Source organism: Syngnathus scovelli, chromosome 2 (assembly GCF_024217435.2).
Source record: "Syngnathus scovelli strain Florida chromosome 2, RoL_Ssco_1.2, whole genome shotgun sequence".
In the NCBI taxonomy this organism is placed as follows: domain Eukaryota; kingdom Metazoa; phylum Chordata; class Actinopteri; order Syngnathiformes; family Syngnathidae; genus Syngnathus; species Syngnathus scovelli.
In genome coordinates this window covers 3,569,823-3,586,326 of record NC_090848.1, presented here as the reverse complement: position 1 = coordinate 3,586,326, position 16,504 = coordinate 3,569,823, and the positions used below count along the sequence as shown (strand labels likewise).

The 16,504-nt window shown below is 44.2% G+C and overlaps 1 long non-coding RNA gene across 6 annotated transcripts in view; it reads left to right on the top strand.

The window, feature by feature from the left end:
* The window catches only part of LOC125987749 (uncharacterized), a 110,749-nt gene that overhangs the window by 42,768 nt on the left and 51,477 nt on the right, over window positions 1-16,504 (top strand). The window contains exon 1 of one of the 6 annotated variants that reach the window (XR_011086482.1): window positions 12,616-12,698. The exons of the other annotated variants lie outside the window; for them this stretch is intronic. This is a non-coding gene — a long non-coding RNA (uncharacterized lncRNA). Of the gene's footprint in view, window positions 1-12,615; window positions 12,699-16,504 lie in introns of those variants that run through there. 6 annotated transcript variants of the gene reach the window in all.

Below are 16,504 nucleotides of genomic sequence, written 5' to 3'. Positions count from 1 at the left end.
CCAGGACTACAGAGAAACAAATAAACACTAGCTAAACAAACACGGGATGGCGACGGGACCCAAAAACAGGAGGAAACCGTCTCACCCTTCCCTTCCAACCACATTTGAGAACACAGCAAAGGAACTTCCCGTTATTTCCCGTTTATCTCTTAAGCCGTGGCAGCAAACTCAACCTTTGCATATATTACATATTGTTTCGCCGATTCCTTGATTTGCGGATTGGCATTATCCCTTCATTTGTTTTCTACCAGAGAAACAAGCACAAAAGATCTTCATCTTCTTACTGGCACTGAAATGATCCGCCATTCTTTTGTGTACGGGCTTATAAATAACAGCTTTGGTCTTCTTTGCGTGAGTCAGGGTTAAGATTGGAAAAAAAGAATCGACGGGCGAATCGGGTCCATCCGGGGCTTCGTTGCATGAATAGACAGTACGGGAAAGGGGAGCCGCTGCTAATAAGGCGATGGATGGCTTTGGGAAAGCTCCCGGTGGTGCCAGTCCGTAATGGAGATAAGCGCCGCTGTGTTGTTGTTGTGGTCTCGCAAAAAAAACAACAAAAGGAACATGCGACGGACGATTTACGCGTACATCCCCAGCGACAAGTTTTCCACGCCCTCCTAATGTTTTCCCAATCCATTGGGTTCACCTCCAGTTACGACCGCATCGCCTCTGTTTGGTTTTAGCTTTGCGGTTTGATCCGCGGAGGCGCTCGGGCCTCCGCCAGGCGGCACGTCGTGGGATGAGGGGGTTGTTTTGTTTTTCCGAAATGGGAATTCTGCTATGAGCCATGTTGCCCTGCAGGGGGAGGAGAGATAATGTACACAGAGGTCGCAGTTTAATTTACTTTAACATCGGTTAGCATGCGCGGCTAGTACCGCTAGCTGCTAACCGGATGATAATGAATGCATAAGGCTTATGAGGTCGAGCCTAATTGTCTGGGGACCCATTAGCGGTGGGTGTTAGCCAACACGGGCCTTGGTTCTGTTGGTTCCAGCCAGAAGAAGGGCCCGGCGTAGCGCTAGAGGCCAGACCGAGCTTTAGCAAGGGACGCTACCTCAGTGAACTGTCATCCGTCTTGGCCATCCAACCAGTGCCAAAGGCTACGTTAAGTCTTGATGCACTGGACAAATTAGCTTACTTGACCCAGAATGATTGTATGCAGGTTTTGAGTTCTGACTTGCGAGGCTTTACGGTACAAAGTTGATCAGTTCTTGATATAAACAAATTTGTGCACCTAAGACTCATCTGTTAAAAATCAAACATCCATACATATCAATCGTATTAATCAATTGGAGCTCAATCCTCAACACCAGTCACAGAAAATCCAAATAAGAAATTTTAAGAATGCTCATTATTATTTTCTTTCTATTTTATTTTCATTATCATTATTTGTAAATTATTTGTATATTTATTTAATTTTTTATTATTTATTTGTATCATTATATATTTATAGGTGTCAAAATATTATTAGCAAAAATATTTAACCTCACGTTCATTCACGTAGCTAGTAAAAATCATCTCAAACTAAAATCGAACTGAAATCAAAAGTATTTGGTCACCCCAGAATCTTTGCTACTTTGTGAATCCACATAATTTATGGTAATTATAAGGAACGTTGGAAATAGTTCATATCCATATTCTGGATGTGAAATAACGTCCTCCGAAGTGCTAGCAAGACTTTTACAACGATAGTCAACACAAGGTAGCGCTCTTGCTACTTTCTTTGAGCCGGTCGTGGACAATCGTACGTCTCTTTTAGGAGCGGCCATATTTAAAAATAGGACGTCATAAACCATTATTTCCTTTTTAAGCTCATTTGCAGGCGTGCGCTAATCTTCCGTACACAGTGTTTTTGCGTTACTTATGTTCTGGAGAATCCTGGAGGTGGACATCTTCCCATCTTCATCTTTTTGTGGGGCTTCCATGAATCATTGCCTCTTTTTCCTTTCTCGTCAAGCATGGGAAATCACGTTAAATGAAGCGGCGTGTTTGGCTCGCCCCAGTCTTGTGTTAATAGCTGTAATTTGGAGGCAAGAGAAAAAGCGAGCAGAGAATAGAGAAGAAAGCTCACTCACCGCACTAATTCCAGTCAACAAAAACACCCATTGGCCAATCCCACGACGTTCATTTGCATTCAAATATCCGGAAGCTAAACATGTCGTGTTGTTGTCTCCAGCTGGATGTGTGAACTCCATAGGCTCTGTTGATGCTCAACAGACCTCCCAAACCAACATGGCTGCCATCTCACCTTCGGGCGCTACGCCAGACAATTTGAATGGACAATTTAACGCATTTTTTTGACCGACTATTGACATTTTTGGCTGTGGCTATAGATATTAAACTTAAATAATACTCAAGAGCTCCGCTAAAGCCAAAGAACCCTTATTTGGATCCAGGTGATCTGATTTTAGTGGTCATTATATTAAAAAAAATATTTGCATACAGTCATTTCTGGACTATAAGACGCACCTGAATATAAACCGCACCAGCTGAAATTACAGGAAAATCTTGTTTTGTTCATCTATAAGCCACACTGGATTATAAAACACAGGTATTTTAATATTTAATTTCCACATATAAGAGAATATGCACAAATCATACAATATTAAAAAAATATTTGCCTACCGTCATTTCTGGACTATACGACGCACCTGAATATAAACCGCACCAGCTAAAATTACAGGAAAATCTTGTTTTATTCATATATAAGCCATACTAGACTATAAATCGCAGATATTTTAATATTTAATTTCCATATATAAGAGAATATGAACAAATCATACAATATCATAAAAATCATCATGCAAAAAGTAGCAGCTTATAGTCCGGAAAATACGGTACTTGCTTTTAAAAACATTCATCTTTCTGTTTTGGGAGATAGAACGGAATTGTAACGGTTTGATAAAATGTTGGATTAAGCATGCTTTAATACGCTATCCTGTTTATCCGCCAAGACACAATCGGATCTCCGCTAGTGCGAAGATTTACCATCAGGTTGTATTTTTCCCGAGTGCCTTTTGAGATATAAATCTTCTCTCTTTGGATTGAATGCGATGATTCAATGTCAGTTCTCTGCCGACGAATCGGCGGAATTATCCATGCTAATGCTTCTTTCTAATGTAAGGATCACGCCGATAATAGCCTTGGCTAATCCCGACGGTGAGCATCCGCACCGTGAACTGTTGCCACGTAATTCGTCTAACTAATGCGCCGCTCGCTCGACGCACTTCCCGGCTGAGCAACTGCGAAGCATCTCTGGTGACCCTGAACCGGTCTGAGTACGGGGATCAATACTCGGGGACTGTTTATGGTCTACAAAAAAAATAACATGCATGCCAAAGATGATCTTATTACTAGTATGTGAATATCCCATTTGAATATCAATTTTTGATTTAAATGTGGCGTAGCAGCAGAGTGGATATTCCGTCTTTGCTGATCTTCGCCGTCCCTGGATTTTCACGACGGCTGAGGTGACTTCTGGCTCCTGTGGTGGGAAAACCAGATAGCTAAGCTAAGGTGAGGAGAGACAAGCCGGGCTTTGACGAGTCATGAGATGTGGCTTTAATGTTCCGGGTGAAATTAACAGCATCTTTTAATTCCTTGCAAAAGTATGTCACGGGGTTCTAATTCAAATACCGAAAGTGCTTTAAGCTTGAGAAAATGCTTCTGCTGTATTTTTTCTTTTTAATACAAAAGCCTTTTATCGCCGGGCAAAGAGAAATGATCGTATGTTTGGCCATTTCCTGCTGGCGCTATTTGATTTGGCCCGCCTCAGCCGCCGAGGATAGGGCACCGCTTGTCTCCTTTTGCCTACTCGTGATCCCGGAGGGTTTGCATGCTTACTTTTCCGTTGCTCCCTGCTGGCCATGTGCGGCCTATTAGCTGAAAGCGGCGCGGAGTGACGAGCAGACGGCACCTCGGACACGCTTTCCCGTATTAGAGATGACCCGAGCGTCTTTGGGTTTTTCAAAAGCGCTATACAAATTGAATAAATTATTATTATTAGATGCTTTTCAGGTAACTCCGATAAAAAGTTTGCCATCAAACTCGCCAACCTGACATTAGACCGCCTAAAACTCGGAAAAGGACGACTTGTGCCTGGAGTGTCACCGTTACGTAACACAACCTCTGAATTCTTCGCACACATTTCAGCTATTCATATCCGCTGCGGAGCAGCCAGTCTTCATCCCCATCCAGCTTTGCGACACATTCCTCATCCCTGTGGCGTGCGGCTGATCCGTGCACACGTCTCTTCCTCTCTCCATCCTTGCTTGTGGCTTTTTTTGTGAGAGAGATAGCTGATGGCATGTGTGTCTTTAAGTGAGCTCTGCTGCAGCTTTGCTCTTGCAATGCAGCAGCTTCCAACCTGCTTGCTGTTTGGGCTGAGATCTCCGAGTGCGTGTGTGTTAGTGAAAAATCCCATTACGGTTGCAAGTCGTCTCCCCGCACACCCGCCGCTGTAATCCACTCACACACTCCCCACGTCTCCTTGTTTGTGTGCACAAACACACCGACGTAGCCCGCAGACTCGCCGCATCCCCCGCGTGCCGCCGCCGCTGTTACCTGACGGCAAACATGACAGCTAATGATACGGAGGTGTGTTTTGTCTGCCAGACCAGTATTTCCCGCAGACAGCCGTCGATTAGCGTTCAAGTGGCGTTGGCTGAGTGTCAAAAGCGACGATTTAATTTCATGGCCTTTTCGCCACTGTATTGTTTTCGCGCCGTGACTAGTCACGATCATCGGTGCTAGGGCCCGGGTACTGAAAATAACATTTGACATGGGTCAAGTTAAATTTGTACAAATCTTCATCACATGGATGTTTATTTGAAATAAGTACATATAACACATACTAAAACGAATTGCTGAGTTTACCTTCCAGTGGTATAAAGTTTATTTCAGTCATAACAAATGGATGAATTACTTTTTATATCAGACTAGTAAAAACTGTTTTAATATTTTTAATAAGACGAATGGTTGAATAAAAATTGCTAGAAATATTTTAAAAAATTTAAAAAGGTAAAGACAATTTTCAATGTTATTATTGACCCATGAATTCAATTTTCAATGACCCCTGAATCTTTTTTTGCGGGCCATATAAAATGACGTGGTGGCCCATATCTGGCCCCTGGGCCTTAGGTTGGACACCATGCCTTACACTGATAGGCTAGTTTCAATTACTGTAAACAAAACGTGATGAACATGAGTTATCCCCTTCCTTACATTTTTTTTTTGTACGGTACGTAAAATGAAGAAAATGTTAGGACATCCCAACTAAAGATTGTTCCTTCCGAAGCTTCGTAGCAAACCACAACACTGTAAAACTATGAAACCGTTTTGACGTGACCAAAATAACATTTGTGTGTCGCTCGATTCTTTTCGGAACGTTCAAATTCGTGGATGACTGTAAGTCCATTAGGCAGTCGGCTCACGCAGAGTTCAAATGGGGATGGTGGGGTGGCATTTTCTTGATCACTTCCCTTGGGCCAAGCCTAGGGGGCGCTGCACCCTTTTCATTCAAGCATAAAGGTGAGCAGATTTGTCACCAGATTCTCTGCCTTGTCATTGAGCTGCTCTACTTTGTGTGTCCGCGCTCGCCTGCCTGCTCTCCCACCTGACCCCGCCGCCATCTTCTCTGTCTCATCCTTTATGCATGGTGACAGAGAGCCCCTCCGTTTATGATGCCGCATAACGTTCCCTCATTAGCGCCCCAGAATCAGGAACCTAAACGCAGCGGTGGAGGGTGGAGAGGAAGAGCAGGCGAGGAGGGGCGTCGTGAAGGTGGGCCAAGGAATGTGCCGATGAGGACATTCGCTTGCGCTAATATTGATAGGATTCATTTGCCGATACAGGCAGCCTCACTTTCACTTTGCTTCTCAGGAAGTTTGCAGATTGAAAAAAAGAAGAATAGCACTGGAATGTATAATTAATAGAATAAAAAAAAAATCTGAAAGAAATTGCTGTATATTAGATAAAGCTGTGGCTTGGTAGCTAACGTGGCTAATGTGGCTAATGATGCTTTGCGTCTGCATAGCATGCTTGTACGTCAACGATCGTCAATTCCATGGCGGTGAAAAAAGCGACACTTCTCTAAGTAACGTTATCACGAAAACAAAGGGAGAAAGCCATGCTAATCGCTAAGCTAGCAAAATAAGTGCGCAGTACATAGAGACTCTGATTCCACAACTCGCGATGAAGTGATTATTACGGTTGGATTTTATTAAGTTGGATCTTGTATAATTTACATAAATCTCAGTTCCATTATAATTGTTTCACATTTAATCCATTTATTCATTTTCTCGACCGCTTGTCTTTGTTAGCATCATGAGTGTGTTTGACAAAAGCTAAATTTGCAATGTCATGTGCCTCATTTGACAGAGAGTCTATCTGACCGGGATCAGGGGTGGGTGGGGTGGTCTTCAGGGTGAAAACGTCTGTCCCCCCAGCTACCCCATATCCATCAAAACACACACACACACTCACACACACTCGTTTCACCATCCCTTTTCATGTCAGCGGCTCAGGCCAGGAGCATGAAAAATGGCTGTCACTTGAACAACTAGAAATGATTGCTGGGAAGAAAAAGACGGCAAAGAAAAGGCGGCGGACGGGGACGCAGGTGGTGAGGGTGAAGAAATTGAACGAAACTCTTGCCAGATTATGTGCGGGTTAAGAGGATATTGATCTGTGTGCCGAGGACTGTTGATCTCTCTTAGCCGCACAAGACAAATGGCAGCAAACAGAAAATTGAGCGCTCGCCATCTCTCCAAGGACGAGCTCCTCTTAGCTGGCTCGCTCTCTCCTTCTGTAGGATGCCATGTTTGAATAGACACGTTACATTTCTGGCAACCTTCTTTTCGGTATTATTGCAAAGAACCAGAGGTCGGTGTCACTTTTGGATACTTTGAAGTCCTCATTTATGACTCTTTTTCTCCCGTTCGGAGCATGAAAGGGGCTCTGTTGGGTTGCCGTGTTTGATTAAGGCCACAGCTTTGGCCCAGCATCCAGCCGAGGTGTTTGAAGATGGCCGCAAACTCCGGGCCGGGGGTTGGGGGGGGTGAAGTTCATCCGCGGCGGCTCAACATCAAACAGCCCGGAGAGAAGGACCCCGGCCCTGAGGGATCCCTCCAGCGCCGGCCGGCTTGCTTGCTTTTGTGTACTCCTGAGTCCGATGGGGAGGGTGAAGGGTCCAGTTGAGAAACATCAAGAAAGGATGGGCAGAGGGAGCAACCTCTGCAAGACTCTCGGAAGAAGCATAAAGAGCTGAATGTGAAGTTCAAGTGCAAGACAGATTTCATCTGGATAAGAATCCAAGCGGAACACAATCCAGGAAGATTTCTGTTTGGTCACATGAGCTGATGCTAGATGTTTCTTCAAGCCAACATGATGAACACGATTGTTAACTATGGACCAAATTCTTGATTCAAGGCACACAAAAGTTTGCGCCTCCCCCTTGATTGGTTGCAAAAGCTTCTTGTGTGGTCATCTCGATTGGAAATTCGAAAGAACATTAACATTTTCGGTTCTCATCTTGGTTGTCCTAAGCGCATCCACCTACTTGTGTTGGTGGTTTGAGGCCGGTTCAAGAGGTTACCCAACGCCTCAACTCGGCACCGGCAACATGTGCTCACTTATTAATGAAATATTTTTTGGCAGCTTAGTGGCACGGAATATTCTGGGCCTCCTACACAGCTGGAAAGGTCAAAGACGACTCAAGCGCAACCGTGCACGCTTTAGTTTTCGGATCGACTTGCTAATGTGGCCCAGATAATTATTTTTTTTTGTCGTGAAATAGGCCCCAAAATTTCATTGAGAAGAAAATACAGAAAATCATCTTGGAAATGAGGAACACATTTGCGGAGGGCTTTAGAGTTGCCGTTGAATTTTGACGTGAAAGTAAAAATTGTCGCGTGGCAAAGTTTAAGTGGCCAGGATGTTGTTGACGTGACGCCATCCGATCGGGTTTTGGATTGACCCCATTTGCTTCTGTTTTCATGACCGGGAGGCTCCTAAGCTAGCACCACACATCCAATCACGCAATGAAAGAAATGAAAACAAAAGGCCATTTGTTAATTTCCCGTCATTTCTGCAAATCAAGAACCAGATGTTGCGGACATCCCGGACGATACTTTTCATCTGGTCTTCCGTCGCTTCGCAGCCCATCTGCGTCCTCATGTTGAAGAGAGAAAGGCGGCTTATAAAAAGTGAAATTTCCTCCTCGCCTTGGGAAATGGTCTGTTTTGCATTGATACAGGGACACAGGGCGCCGCTGGCCATCTTCCTTGACGATATCCTGCCGTCGCATCTCCGCCTTTTTCAAGCGGGTCAGAACAATACCCCCCCTCTCCCTCCAACGCTCTAATTGGAGGTGCTCAGGTTAAAGAACATTGTGGTTATCGCAAAGCTCGCAGAGAAGCACAATTCAGCACAATCATTTAGTCGATGAGTGACTTGCATTTTCAAATATTTTCGTATCTCATTTATGCACATTTCAACTTTAACACCAGTTCATACGACGTAATTAATTGGGGCCGAATAGCTTTTTTTCAAACATGGTCGATATGTCTAGGAATTTGTGAAGATGTTGGTTTGTTTTTGCACACAGTGTGGTCTCAAAGCTTGTCTGCTTTCTGCCTCTGGCTTCTATTCGTTTTGACAAACTGTGCACGCTTTCTGCCAGTCACTTCCAGGCAGACACAGCTACAATAAACACCTTTTCGGTTCTTTACACACAGCCAAGGCCCGGTTTGATGCCGAGCAGAACACCCCCGCTGGCTAACTCGCTTCTTCCAAGCCCAAATAAACTCACGCATGAACGGCAGCTGCCACCTGCGTAGCGTTAGAGCAGAAATGACGGGTTGAGATGTCATGTGACTCGTCGCCGCTGCAGATATTTACTTCCTCGGCCTGCTGAGGTGATCAAAGCTGGAAACGGTTGACGTCAACTCGGCTTCTGTGTTCCAAACCGCGAGCGATGACAACTAACAGAATTTTATGGCCAATGTAAAAGTCCAAGTCGTTAACGTGACGGGATGTCAAACAAGCGCTTCCTGCTAACGGCCACTTATCTTAATTGGGCTCGAGTCCGGCGTGCTCGGTCTGCTTCTCATCCAGCTCCGCCCAACACATTCGGACGATATTTTACCAAGATGAGGATGCAAAGACACGTTCGGTTTTGCTTATATCCAAGCATGTCGTCCTCTTTGGGCTTCTCGACTGCAATTGGGATCTTAATATAGTCCAAACGCAATCTCCCTCTCACCCCAGAGAGAGGGCAGGGCTCCTCAGCTCTCCCATAATGCACTATTCATGCTTTTTATTACTCTCTTTTCTCCTCTGGCCATTTTTTAAATCATTCCTGTTGTTTACTCATGAATATTTTTTTTGTGTCGAGAAGGGGAGGGGGAGAGGCGAGATGGTTCTTCATTTGTAGGTCAGTTGTGGAAAGGAAGCCTTGTGTTTCCTCTCAGGATCATCTAACATTGCAGGACTTAAGAGTCCAAATATAGCCCACTTGAGAAGACACCTCTGGGACCATGAGCTATGCTAATTTGTGGTTGTCGCCTCATTTTTTTTTTTTTTTTTTTTTTTTTTTTACTCATAAATTTGATCATCACGTTCAGGACATTGACAAACGTTTTTTTTTTTTTTTTATGTACAGTAATCCCTTGTTTAGCGCGGATAATTGGTTCCAAAAACCACCCGCGATAAGTGAAATCCGCGAAGTACGGTCACCAACAAGAAGTAGTGGGCAGGCTAACGAGTTAGCGGAAAGGTGCTAATTTGCGATCATGATAACACGCAAAAACGGACTAAGAAAGGAATGTAAACGAACATTTGAAGCAATACTACATTGTCCTAAAGGTTAGACACATGTTTCCTCAATTTAGAAGTTTTATTTTGACTTTTAAATGTTTTTTTAATTTTGAAAAAAAATCCGCGATGTAATGAAGCCGTGATAAACGAAATGCAAAGTAGCTGCAAAAGACTGTATGTCTTTTACGTTGTGTTATGAGAGTTTTTGTTTTTTTTGCCACTCACACACACATTCACACCGTCACTCACACACATTCACACCGTCATATGTGGGAATCGAACTCCCGGTTAGCGTTCTATAACAGTGACAACCGACACTTCCTCATTCCCCGTCACCTGACCTAACGAACCAATCAGGAGCTAGCAATTTAGGCGGATGCGAGCCAATGAGTAAAAGTGTAACAAATTTTTCAAAACATAAACGTAGATGTATATTTTAACTTATTTTTCATACATTTCTAAACCGTACAAGAGCACTAATGAGCTGGGCTGTTCTAGAGCAAGTGAAAAGAGCTCCCATTTATGGTCCATATTGTATATTTATGACAAAGTGTGGTAGTGGTCATAATAGGCCATCTAGTAATATCGGGAAAGAAAAAAAAAAAAAAAGACAGGCAGCATTAGGCTAATCTGTCCCCATTTCCATGCTTCCTCGGATTCAACGCGAGAGGGAAAAGTGCGGCCGTGTGTTGGACGAGGGGGGACAAGGTGTAATGAAAAGGGTCTAAATGACGCTGGCTTGACGGTGGGATGGCCTGCTAAATGACTGCGGAGTGGCTCGCCTGCGGAGAGGGGATGGAGGACGCTCCCAGTAGGCCTGATTAATTCCGCTCGCCGCGGCTGCCGGGGGAGAGCCGGGCCGGGGTTAGCGGCAGCTCGAGGAGGAGCCTATTACCAGCGCGCCGCTGAAACCGATATAATCAGTTCAACTCCGACCCGGCCTTCCCTGGGACCAACTTTTCCAGGGCTCGCTCCCCATTTGTTCCACACTGGGATTTAAATATAGGGAGAATTGCGGGGTGTAGGTGAAGGAGGTTTTGGCAGCTGGTTTGGAAGGAGGCTACAAAGGATTTTCTTCTGGAAGGATGGTTAAAGGAGCTTTGAAAGAAATCCCTCCCTCGCTTCAGTTGTACCTCTGCGTCGCTTTATCCCCCGCCTGCCTCTAACCCGCCACCGCTTTCCTCTCTGGCTGACTTCCTGCAGCTTTGATAGCGGCGCAGCCTCTTGCACAGCAGCTTTCATTCTGGTCAGATATGAATATGTCGCTGCTCTCAATTCCAGACGCTTTTCCACAGCCAGGTATCGCAGGGCGTATCTGATGTGCGATATCTCGCCAACACTGCTTTGTTTCTGTGGTTCTCACCCAAAAAAAAATGAATACAAACAGAAATTAAATGTGATGAAATGTTTGAAGAATGCGTCCACTCCACAGTTGTCTCGGAGGGAGATCGCTCCCCCCGCCCCCTCCCCCCCTCAATACTGATGAAGGTGCTGAATAATGCATTTTAAAGCACTCCACCCAGGGCCGTAGACAAAGTGTTAAAATATTGATCTTGGCTAGTCATAATAAAGAGAAATCACCCAAAGCAATCCATCACCGTAATCCGAGCGTCCACTCAACTTGCTCAATTTGCCACCTCTGTGTTTGTGTCACGTTATTGCGCAATAATAATGAAGATGATATCGGTGGAGCAATTGCTGCATTGCAAATATTATAAATAAATGTATAAAATAAATAAAAAAATATATATATATTTAAAATATTTTATTTATATATTTATTTATAATATTTGCAATGCAATATTTGCAATGCTATTTATATATATATATTTTTTTTTTTACCCAGGCTATATTGTGGTGTTAAACACATCTGTGTACTTTGTCGCGCTTCTCATCCGATCAGCGGCGTCACCTCTAACCCAAAACGCTCAGTGACATTTCAAATGGCCATTAAGAAAACCTCCAGGCCCAACTAAGCGAGACTTTTCCCACACCTAATGAGTTTTTAAATATTAAAAGCGGCGCACTTCCTCGTCACTATTGTGAGCTCTTAATTTGCCAAGCAATTAGGCTCGTGCTCCCATTTATCAGCGCATGTTCATTTGCAGGAAATCCAGTCACTTTTTATTAATCGACGCCATAGAAACGACGAGGCGAAATTAATGCGCTGCCCGACAGAGGTCACGCCAGTCGGGCTCGCTGCTCACTGAAACGGGAGATAAAAAGGAAGTGTGCTTTGGCGGGTGATGCATGGAGATGCTCATCTCCTTAACGCTTGCCTCGACTGATTTCTCTTACCATAACGACGATATATGCAAAGATGGCTGAGCGGACTTTTACTTACCAACAAGTCTAGACTGAAATAAACCCAAAAAAATCATCTGCGATTTGTGTCCCATTCATTTAAATCATATTTAAAAACCCCAATGAGCAAAAAATAGCTTAATTCTTCACAATTAAAAAAAAAAAAACATTTTAATTCGGTTTGTTCCTGCTTGTATTAAAGATCTGTTGATGATATGATAAACTTTTCAGGCATGTTTTTTGCCTCCTATGTAGTGTGAAAATAATGGATACGACTAAAATTGACTACAAAAATCAAATGTTGTATTCTAAAGTTAGTGTCATGAACATTTGCTCTCCCCAGTACTCTTCCAGGACCTGAGTCAGGTGATGGGCGGAGCTTCCGGCACACACCTGTGCGACAGCCCAATTAGCTGACTATTTAAACGCTGGCGCGAAGAAAACTAACTGTTTGCTAGTATTCCCGGTCAATGGTGTACTCATCTCTAATCGTGATTCTTTATTTATTTATTGTTTTGGATTTCCTCTTGTGTTCAGTCAGGATGACCTCATGTCAATTGTGCACCTCCTTAATTCCGGTAAGGCTGAATTCTTTTGTTTGTGTTTTCCGATGTTTTCTTTCATGTAAGTCTTTTTGCTGACGTTTGTATTATTTTGTTAACTCGTAATTTTGCAGCGCCCTTTGCTGAAAAACATTGTATCTATATGTCTGCTTAGATTCTGTTCAAATTTACAATCAAACATGATTCCTGACCACACCCGGCTGTAAGCTAGCGCTAAATTATAAGCAGGTCTCGAGTTAAAATCAAGTTAGCTAATAATCAAAATAGCATCGCACGGGCCCTAAAGGACGCCGGCCCACCGGATGTCAGAGCAATGGATCAAAAACAGAGATTCAAAGGAACTTTTTGTCACGACACTTTAATCCCTTTTGGAAATCAGGACGATTAAGACAACAGTGGCACCATCTTGCACCTATACTGCAGGACCCCTGATACACGACCCCCAGGGATGTTAAGCCGGCTTGTTGTCTCGGTAGGCTCGTGCTCAGGCCCAAGCACGGCCGCTAATACGCTCTCATTTCTCATCCGGACAGTCGGTAAAGCGCCGGGGCAAAAATATTCCGTCTCCCTGAACAGCTTCTAATAAATTGTCCTTTCATCCACGCGCAAGACAAATTCTGCCTTCCTTCCCCTCCCTCCGTTTTCCTCCATCTCGCTCCGTTTTACTGGAGTGCCCTCCTCCCCGATTTGGTCTACTCTGTGGGGGTTTTGTGAAACTGGCACACTCCCCTCCACCTCTGAGTGAACTGGAGTGATGCAGGCCCGCAATACGGAGCCTGGATTAACCAGGTAGCTCCAGTCATCTCGAAGCTGAGCTGCCATAACCGGCTTCTTCTTTGTAATTGCACAATTAGTGCCAGCGCCTGGTTTCCATACATCACAAATGCCGCTATTAAAGCGGGCCCGAGCCGGAGCCGGCGCTACACGCTAGCCACGGTGCATTAAGGGCAACGTTTTGTAAAATGTGAGCCAATTTATCATGATCTGTTTTTCACTCCCACCCACTGCTCGCCCCCCCCCAACTGCCTTGTCTTTGAGCCTGACCTTGGACTGCGTGTGTGTGTGTGTGCATGCTTGCACACGGTTGTGTGTCAGCATGCGGAGGTTCAATTTGCTCATTGTTGCCCGCTTGCATAATTTCAGCCGGCTACACACACGCCTGCAGTTCTACACTCAAACACCTTTTAATGTGCGTGTACACCTCCACATGAAAACAAAAGCGATTGCTTCCTCCTTCTCCGCTCCCGAGCAAAAGCCGACAGACTCATTTATATGCCGAAGCTTAACGGTATTCATTTGTAAGATGGCGAGCGGCTATAACGCAGGTAATTTCCACTCCCCAATTTCCAGTGCACTTTCCCCTTTTGCTGTCATAATCAGTGCATTAAGAGAGCCATGCAAATCCGCCGCGTTCGTTCAAGCTAGCCGCTCGCCGTCACCCGCTCGTCACCCTCCCTTATCCGTGCTTGCATGTCGGCGCTGTGAAGATTTACGCGTTCGTTCGCTCCAACGTTGCCTCTCATCCTTGCCTTTCTGCGGAAACCTAGACTGACATAACGAAGCTAATTCAAACCTTGCTGGATTTTCACCCTGGAGAGCCGCCCTTAGCTCACTAATAGGACTTGCTTTAGCTTAACTGATGCTGTCCAGTGGCTGCTGAGATAAAACTGGAATAAAAGTACAAAAGTAGTAAGGTTGTTTTTGCTGGCCACGAATTGGTAGTGGTCAAACATCAGGTCGTAAATTCAACTTGTTACAAATGCAACATTGTGAGAAGGACACAGCTGGTGAGCTAACAAGTCTCTGCCCACCTTGGCGTTAATGTGTTTGCGGCTACTTGTAAACAGCCACTTGTTTGGATTTTTTCCATAAGTGTCTTGGCACTGCTGACACACCGCACAGAAGCGCAATTACTGTTTTTGCTTTTTTTTTATGAAAGCCACAGCTAACATTTTAGTGCACGAGGCATAGACCCCCTTTCCCCTGCTCAACCTCAATTTGATAAGTGGGCAGTTTGGAGTGATGGGAGAAGAGGACGACGGGTGTTGCCTTAACATTACGTTGTTTTTTGGGTTTTTTTAAGGCTTTTTTCCACATTTATACCAATATGATTGAAAATAAAGTAAGTTAACATTGATTAGTCATATTCTATCATTTTATGATATCTGCAGTGCTTGGTTAATTTTTTTTTCATAATGCCAATGCAAAACTTCGCCTGGTAAACCATTTTTTCTACTGACATTTTTTTTTAATTTAATTTAATTTAGTTCAATTTTATTTTATTTCTGACTGAATTGCAATTAAAATAACAATGATGGACTGACGATGACTGACAGACTGGTCCGGGCTGAAATATTGATGGACTGATAATGACGGACTGACGGGTCGGCTAGTTGGACATATGTAATGTATATTTGTATTATATTCAGTACTTATTTTTTAAATAAAATTCTTCTGCGGGAAGGCATTTTAATTCCTGCAATATTTATTTTACAGTAATAATGCCAGTACATGTTGTTAGTGCTAGCCTTAGCATCTCTAACATGTTGTCTAACATTGTCGTCCTCCGTGCATTGCGGCCTCACATTCCCCCGTGCCTTCAAAAGTAGCATCGCAGCATCTAATCGAAATGAATTCCCAATCTTGCATCACAACAAAGCGTATAGTCCTCCTTTTAATTTCCTTTAACAGTCCCTCCAAGCCAATGAGCGCCTTTCAGTGGGTAATAGCGGCGAGAGTTAATGTAGCTTAAAGAGACAACGTAATTGTGGCTGTCTCTGTCATATTTATCTTGTTCAACGTTTGCGAATACAGCGCTCGTTAATCACAGGTGCACGTGAGTTTTAGGGGGTAATTAGCGCGGATTGTCACCAGATATAAAATGTCATAAGGCAGTCAACCCCATCAAAGGTCATGTGACCAATAGATTTTGCTGTCCCAAACTTAGCTTAGCTTCTCATTTTATTTGCTAGCGTAGCTGCGTGACATTTTGACACGATTGGACGCCGGAAAAATCGTGCCGAGATGCAATCCCGTTGTCATGGCAGCAGCCTCGGTCGAAAGAAAGCAAAATAACATTCCAAAGTAAATCTGCAAAAGCTCCTCTGGGTACAATTGCCGTCTTGGAATGAGCTCTTGTTTCTTAAAGATCCAACATTAGCATTGCGCTTTTAATCACAGATACCTGCTCTGCGCTTACGTAAACAGACAAATAAAAGCGGCTAATGTTTACCAAAAGTTTCCGATGCGCTGCAATGTGTTTCGTTATTTGGGATTTCCAATTTGGCTCCACTCATCCAGAGGAGCATTTGGGAAGGACAGAGATCACCGATGATGGTTTACGATTTCTAGGTTCAGATCAGGGCTTTCGAATTTCTCCCCACAATTTCATATCTTGACTTTTTTATTGAATTAATTCGGGGCGTGGCTGAATACTTTTTGCCAAAAGAAATATCTGCCCGAGTTTTGCTCCTCCATGCAGATGCATTTCCAAGATGGATGATGAATCGTGCCGTCTCAGCATTTTTTTGCTTCGCGTCGGCGTTAATGGAAGTAAACGGTGGCGCATCTGCCTCGCCGCTGTTTGTTTGCTACATTCGCAGTCATCCTCCCCCTCCCTCCCCCCCCCCCCCCCCCCCTCCCATTGCACTGAGGCTTGTTTACCAAGATCAGAGGCAAGCGTCCCGGCTGCGTGAAGTGTTCCCATCATGCTTCACTCGCCGCCTGGGCAGCTCACGCCCACTCATCATCCCCACATTAGTAGTCCTCTCTCTCCCCCTCACACACAGCAGCTTTTTCTTCTTTGCCTTCCTGTCGTTGTG